Source organism: Egretta garzetta, unplaced genomic scaffold, assembly GCF_000687185.1.
Source record: "Egretta garzetta isolate BGI_Z169 unplaced genomic scaffold, ASM68718v1 scaffold46, whole genome shotgun sequence".
Taxonomy (NCBI): Eukaryota; Metazoa; Chordata; class Aves; order Pelecaniformes; family Ardeidae; genus Egretta; species Egretta garzetta.
The window spans coordinates 4,389,789-4,396,260 of NW_009260268.1; positions in this window are offsets into that span (position 1 = coordinate 4,389,789).

Consider the following 6,472-nt stretch of genomic DNA (forward strand, 5'->3'; position numbering starts at 1 on the left):
ATCTGACTAACATTTTCAAAAGTAACAATCATTAAACAAGTTACCATGTAAAACTATACAAGTTCAAACTCTGCCCCTCTCTTTCTTCCTCCCTTCCTCATTTTCAGCTGAGGCTTAAAAAAAAAAAAAAAAGACAAATTTGAAAATGTCTAGAAGAGAGCAATAACAATTAAGACAATTAGAAAAGTCCACCCTCTGAGGGCTTGTTTAGTTTAAAAGAGGGGAAACGCAAATCTTAAAACCTGTAAAACAGACTTAACTCCAAACTTTGTTTGTTCTCAGATAAAATCAACAGTGGTAAAGATCAACTAGTGCAGCTGCTCCCAGCCTCCTGACAAACCACACATACCCAGCCCTACCCACCTCCTCTTTAATTAAAACTTTAATTTTTCCTACTAAGAAGCAACAAAACATAAAGAGGAGGAAATATACTTTCAGGAAGCTACTTCCCTTGAGGGAAACCCCTAATGAATGAAACAACCAGCCTCTTTAGGAGATACTCTAATTTTCCAATTACCCACACAATAGCACAAAAGCACAATACCTGCTACATCTGTTCTGCACACCCGATGCTCTCCAAACCTGGATACCAATTTCCCCAATCCAAACCATGATTGGTTCATAACCAATCTACAAAACACAAGGCCTGAACCCCAGCTCAGAATAAACTCCAACACTACAAATCTATCCCAGCTTGCTCCTCCCACACAGTCACACGTCCTGCACCGGACCTGTTCCTACACCCTGAGGTGGAAGGGCTGGTTGAGGCACGGGCAAGTTACTCTGCAGAACAACACAAAGCAGACAGGAGCTGGAATTAGAATCACAGGAAAAATTCAGGTGGAAGGAATCCTCCGGACATTATCCAGTCCAGTCCACTGCTCAAAGCAGGATCAACTTTAAAGTTGGATCTAGTTTTGCTCAGAGCCTTGTCCAATCAAGTCTTCAAAAATTCCAAGGATGAACACTTCATGTCCTATGTGGGCATCTTGCTCCAGTGCTTAACAACCCTCATTATGGGTTGTTTTTTTTTCCTGTAATCAAAATTTCCCATGTCACATCTTGCAACTATTAGCTTCTAACCTTTCATGGTACACCTCCAAGGAAAATCCATCTCTGTCCAGTTACAAGCAACCATGTTGCTGCTGATCAACCACCTAGACATAACTATGTGGGGGTGAATCCCTTTGCTCACATTACAACCTACAGGTAAGTATTTACTGCTCATTCATGACAAATTTCTTGTTGTTGGCTCATGAGGCAGTAGTAAACTTGTGCCTGAACTGAGTAATCTGAACAGGCCATGGAACCACCATTTGTCCCTTACAGACCAGGTCTGACAGGACTTAATTCAAGCTCAGATTAGAGCTACCATTGTTTCTAGTGCACCTGAAACCACTTGTCCAAGTGATTCTCAGCTGACTCTCTAATGCCTTTCACTTTTTCCCTCTCCTAGCTAGAGAAGAGGAAGGAGGGAAGAGCTGCTACTTCAAATCTATGGGGTTGATATACCCAGCCATTGCTGCTCTTTTTCCTCTGGGTTCTTTGGGTTTTTTGGTTGGTTATTTTGCTTGGTGGGGTTTTTTGTTGTTTTTTGCCCTAATTGTCTCTGCTGGACACAAAGGAAACAGATTTTTCCCTGTATGCTATAAGATATAGTTTACTAAGTCCCAAACCTATGACAGGTCAGCCCTCAGAACAGCAGTTCTGTCTCTGAACAGAGGTAGGCCCACTGGAGATACTCCAAAGTACTTTGGAGTACTTTTAAAAGGATTCCAGCAGAAAGCCCTGAGTCTCCTGGCTATTTCAAGGAAGGATCCCATTCAGCAAATGGGCACAAGAAAGTCCTGGAACAGAGTCAATTACCATCATCTGCTAGAGCAAATGAAAGCACATGACCACCAGAGAACTGTAAATGACTACAGGGCAAAGGCTTTCAAGTAAAAACTGCTGCAATGCATTATGCTGAGAGGGGTGGGTCTGTAGCTCCAGGACTTCACTCATACACATACATTAAATGTTTGTTCTTCAGCAAAGGTCACCTTGTGACTTCATGAGCAGAAAGGTTGGGTCAGAGACTACCGAGGTTAAATGATGGGAGTGATGATGCCCATCAGGCCTGTTTAAACAGGCCATGGCTACTCACTCACTACTGAGAATCCCAAGAAAATGACCATCAAACCTATCAAACCCAGAGGGAACAGAAGCAGCTTACAATCAAAATAAAAAATAAAGGCAACAAACCATATGTTGTTTGAAAAAAGTATCAGCAGCTTCTGGAAGGATTTCCTTCACAAGGCCCTCTGTCTCTACAAGCATAAATGATGCCATCCCCATCAAAGTCTCATGGGCCTACTGCCATGCACTGCTTCTCACTACCTGGAGGAGTCCCACCTCCAGCTACCTCAGGCACCAAAAGGCAGCAAGATGCTAGGGGGAAACTGGTCACTGGCATTTACCCTTCCCAAAAGTGACCCATAGCCACAGCCTTTCGATAACATAGACGTCCAACAGTTCTTGGCAGCAAAGTTATTTGTATACAAATACCAAAAGCCCAGAAAAGAACAGACTCTACTGCCAGGTATTGAGGGTGAAGAGCAAAGTAAAAGGAAGCTGAGTTTTCTTGCTCCTGCTGTACTAGTGCATATCTATTGAAAGTATTTCTGCCTGATATAAAGAGTTAAATATTAGGGCAACGTGCATCCAGCCAGGCTATCCACAACTGAAGGTAGTCAACCTGGCACTGCAGTCCACGATGGCATGCAAGAAAAAGGAAAACAATCCCTCTCACTAAAGCAAAACTTCAGTATATTTGCCACGTAAAGGCTGGAGTTATGTGTGCCATCATCGTGGTGCACCAGTTGAGGGGTACCTGTGTGTGCTTTCCTTAAGCTCCAAGCACACCACTCAAACATTAGATCCCTGGGATCTGCTGAAACTAACCCAAGTAGCTGCTGCAGGCTGTTGGGAGTCAGGTATTGCCATCTTCCAAATGACAACGGATACACCACTTCCCCTGCTTCATGTAAGCAATGCTTCCGTGATGATCAACTGTCTCAAAGTACAGCCCAAGGGTGGCCCAGACCTCAGCAAAGGTCTCCCTGTACATCTTCAACCTCTCAAACCACCACTGATCATTCCCCATTTGAAACTACATGCAGGCATAAAGTCACAAGAATTCTTTCACTGGTATTTGTATAGTAACTTTCCCCCTACTCTCACCTTGTAACAGACCAGTTACGTTCAGTCTGTGCTCCTGCCTCACTCACTCCATGCAGTAGAGGTATGGCTCAGAACTGCTTAGAATCTACAGATGCCCACCTACTACTATGGGGAAGACAAACCTCAAAAATAAAGCGGTAATAGAGTTCAAGAGCATTGAAACTTTCATCCAAGAGCTGACCACCTATACTGTGCACATTCCACAACCTTGGCATATTCTGGATTTGTCTCTGTGCCTCCAGATGGCAGGACCACAAAGGAAGCAACTATACCATTTCACAAAGTATTGACAGAGTTCAGCAGCAGATAAATCACAGCATACTCCAGAATACCAGGCCATCCCTTCCAAGTGGCACAACACAGGAACTGTCTCCAATAACAGAAACGCTCACTGAACTACAAGTTTGTTCATGCTTCTAATGTTACGGATGTCAGTATGCTTAGTGACCTGGCTGCACAAATAGGCATGTCATCAGCATTTCCCTCAACACTTTGCATAAATGTGCTTCCACACAGATCAAATCAATGTGAATTTTCTGACTACAAGATGCCACCTATTATCACAGTTTGGAAAATTACACATACAGTTTTACAGAGATAGCGATAAAATTCTCCACAGCCAATGAAAATAAGATGCAATTCAGAATGTATTTCTATGTAAGAGGAACAAGCTCTGTCTGGTACAGATGAGCAGGGGTAAGTACTGAAATTCAGTCACTAAATCAGTATACCAAGAACAGCTTAAATAAATACCACTTAGGAATAGTCCAAGTATATTTATGTTTCCTCAGAATGTGTTTAGGGAGCAAATGAGGTAAAGACCTCCTGCATTAGATTTTTATGACTTGTTAATTTCTTCAGATGAAAAGTATCAGTATGCAAAAGCAGATAAAATGCTGAAACATAGGGCTCTCTTCAATTCAACATAATATGGATTTCCTGGAGTTCCAGTGTTTATTATGTTATTGCAAGGAAACACTTCAAGAATGACAAATACCCATGAATTGTGACTTAAACATCAGTTGAAATTGTTGGATGGGAAAAACCTTAGCCAAAGAACATAGGTTATATTTTAGACCATTACTATCACCAGTCTCGGTTGAGCATAAGACCAGGAAACAAAGAATGAAGAAAACTTTAAAAAGCAGCTCTGATGGAATCAGAATAAGATACATCCATCACAACAACAGTCTGCCTATCTCCTATGAAGAGATAGGAGATACCTAGGCTCACCTAGGAACCAGCTCACTTTCAGGCTCTTACCTTTAAGCTCCAGGCATATTATTACATCACCCGCCTCCTGACTGGGCAGACTTTAAAAAGCTTGCAGATGCTCCTATCACCTATACCACAGAAGACGATACGCCAACCTATCCCACAAATTTTTAATACAAGTGCTTAAAGAAGCACCTGTATGTGCTGCTGGGTCAAGCCTCTTAAGGGACTGGCCAATTGCACTTTCCAAGCCTCAACATGCTCTGCAGTCCTGATGGCCCTCTGAGCCCCTGCAGAAACACAGGACCCTCTGAATACCCGTTTAAACATGGGCAAGCACAAAGCCAAAACAAAAATCCCAGTAGGTCACAAAGGCTTTAAGTCCCAAGAAAAGGAAAACAACGTTCCTAAATTCTCTCCTTTTCTCCGGTCTCCATTCCATATCATTATAAGGATTATCTAGGCTAAGAAAACACAAAGGAACAATGCCTGCACTACTACTACCAAAAAAAAACCCACAACAAAACCAAACCAAAAAAACCCCAACACCAAAAACAAACAGGAAAAAGCGGTGGGAGAGCTTGAAGCATTCCAAAAACCAAGTCCAAATTTTTGGAAACTGTATTTTAAAATGCCAATTATTTTACAAACCCATTCTGAAGCTAACATCCAGTGACTAATTTTCTAGCAGTGCTTAGAATCATAACTTAATTTTAGTCTTCAAATAGCTCCTCTGAAGAATTTAACTTTTTGTGGAACTTTGTTCTCTCTCCATTGACAACCTTAGTGATTGTTTCTATCCAAGAAAAAGAGATTAACTACTTTTTCACATAAGCAAAACTGTGCACAATGCACTTGATACTCTATATTGAGCACCTCATAACAGACAAAAGCAGGGATACACAAGAAATTTAGCACTGCTATTTGTGTAATATTCATTCCATCCCACATAGTTTTCCTGCTGTTTCTATAATGTTGCATAGAAATTTTAGCCACACAATTTGTAAATACAAAAATGTCCAAATGCAACACTAGATGCTTTTTATATATTTTATATAAGAATGGACAAGTATAAACATTTGCATACTGTAATAAAACCAGTTTCTGAAGAATTGTGTGTACAGAACTGCAAGGGCAAAACTTCAGCAAGGCATGGAAGTTACGTGACCTTAAATTTGGTTGTGCCAGAAGCCGTGCTAAACTATATTTTAAAATGCCACTTTCCCTAACATGCTGTGAAACCTCCAGAAAAAAAAAAAGGAGCTTCACGAGCATGACATATGTTGCTGTTTGTCGTATCATCTCACTGAGATGCTTTGGAATGAATTCAGTACTCCACTCTGCTGCAGGGGCTGCACAAATGACAGCCAAGAAAGGCCTGGGATTTGCAGTAGTTACCTCTTTTGTGATTTCCACACAAATCCAGAGGGGCCAAGAGATTCGGTGGGTGGTTATTTTTCCAAACTACAGCCCCACCTCGGGAACCGTTAGCGCAGAACACAGCCCTGTGCGGGGCAGGCGGAGCTACAGCGCTGTCGTCCCAAGGAAACTACAGAGATGTGACTATCGCTATGGTTTAACACGCTTCGAGGCAAGCTGTTTACAACGATCATTTCACTTGACTTAATTCCCACCCAACCAAAACACTTCCCTAAACTCTCTTCGAGCACCCCTTCAAGACATCCCTCCTAGCCCGGTAACTTTAAGGATGGCACGCACGACGCGGTAACTCGCTCCCAAAGCCCACGACTACAATGCCGAGGGCCGGTGCCTCAGAAGAAAATGGCCCACCTCTTTTCCAAACCCCCCGAGGAGCAAGGAGAGGGCAGGGGGGCATAAAACACGTCTCACGGCAGCGTGACTAAACTCTGGCAGCTCAACGCCAGCTGAAGCCCTCCAAATATAGCACACGCGACACGCTCAGGAGACACCTACATACGTGTCGCTTAGGCAGGGACCCAAGTAGAAAGACAGCAAATTAAAAAATAACAAAAATATAAATTGCATAATTATTTAAAAAAAATTTTTATATATA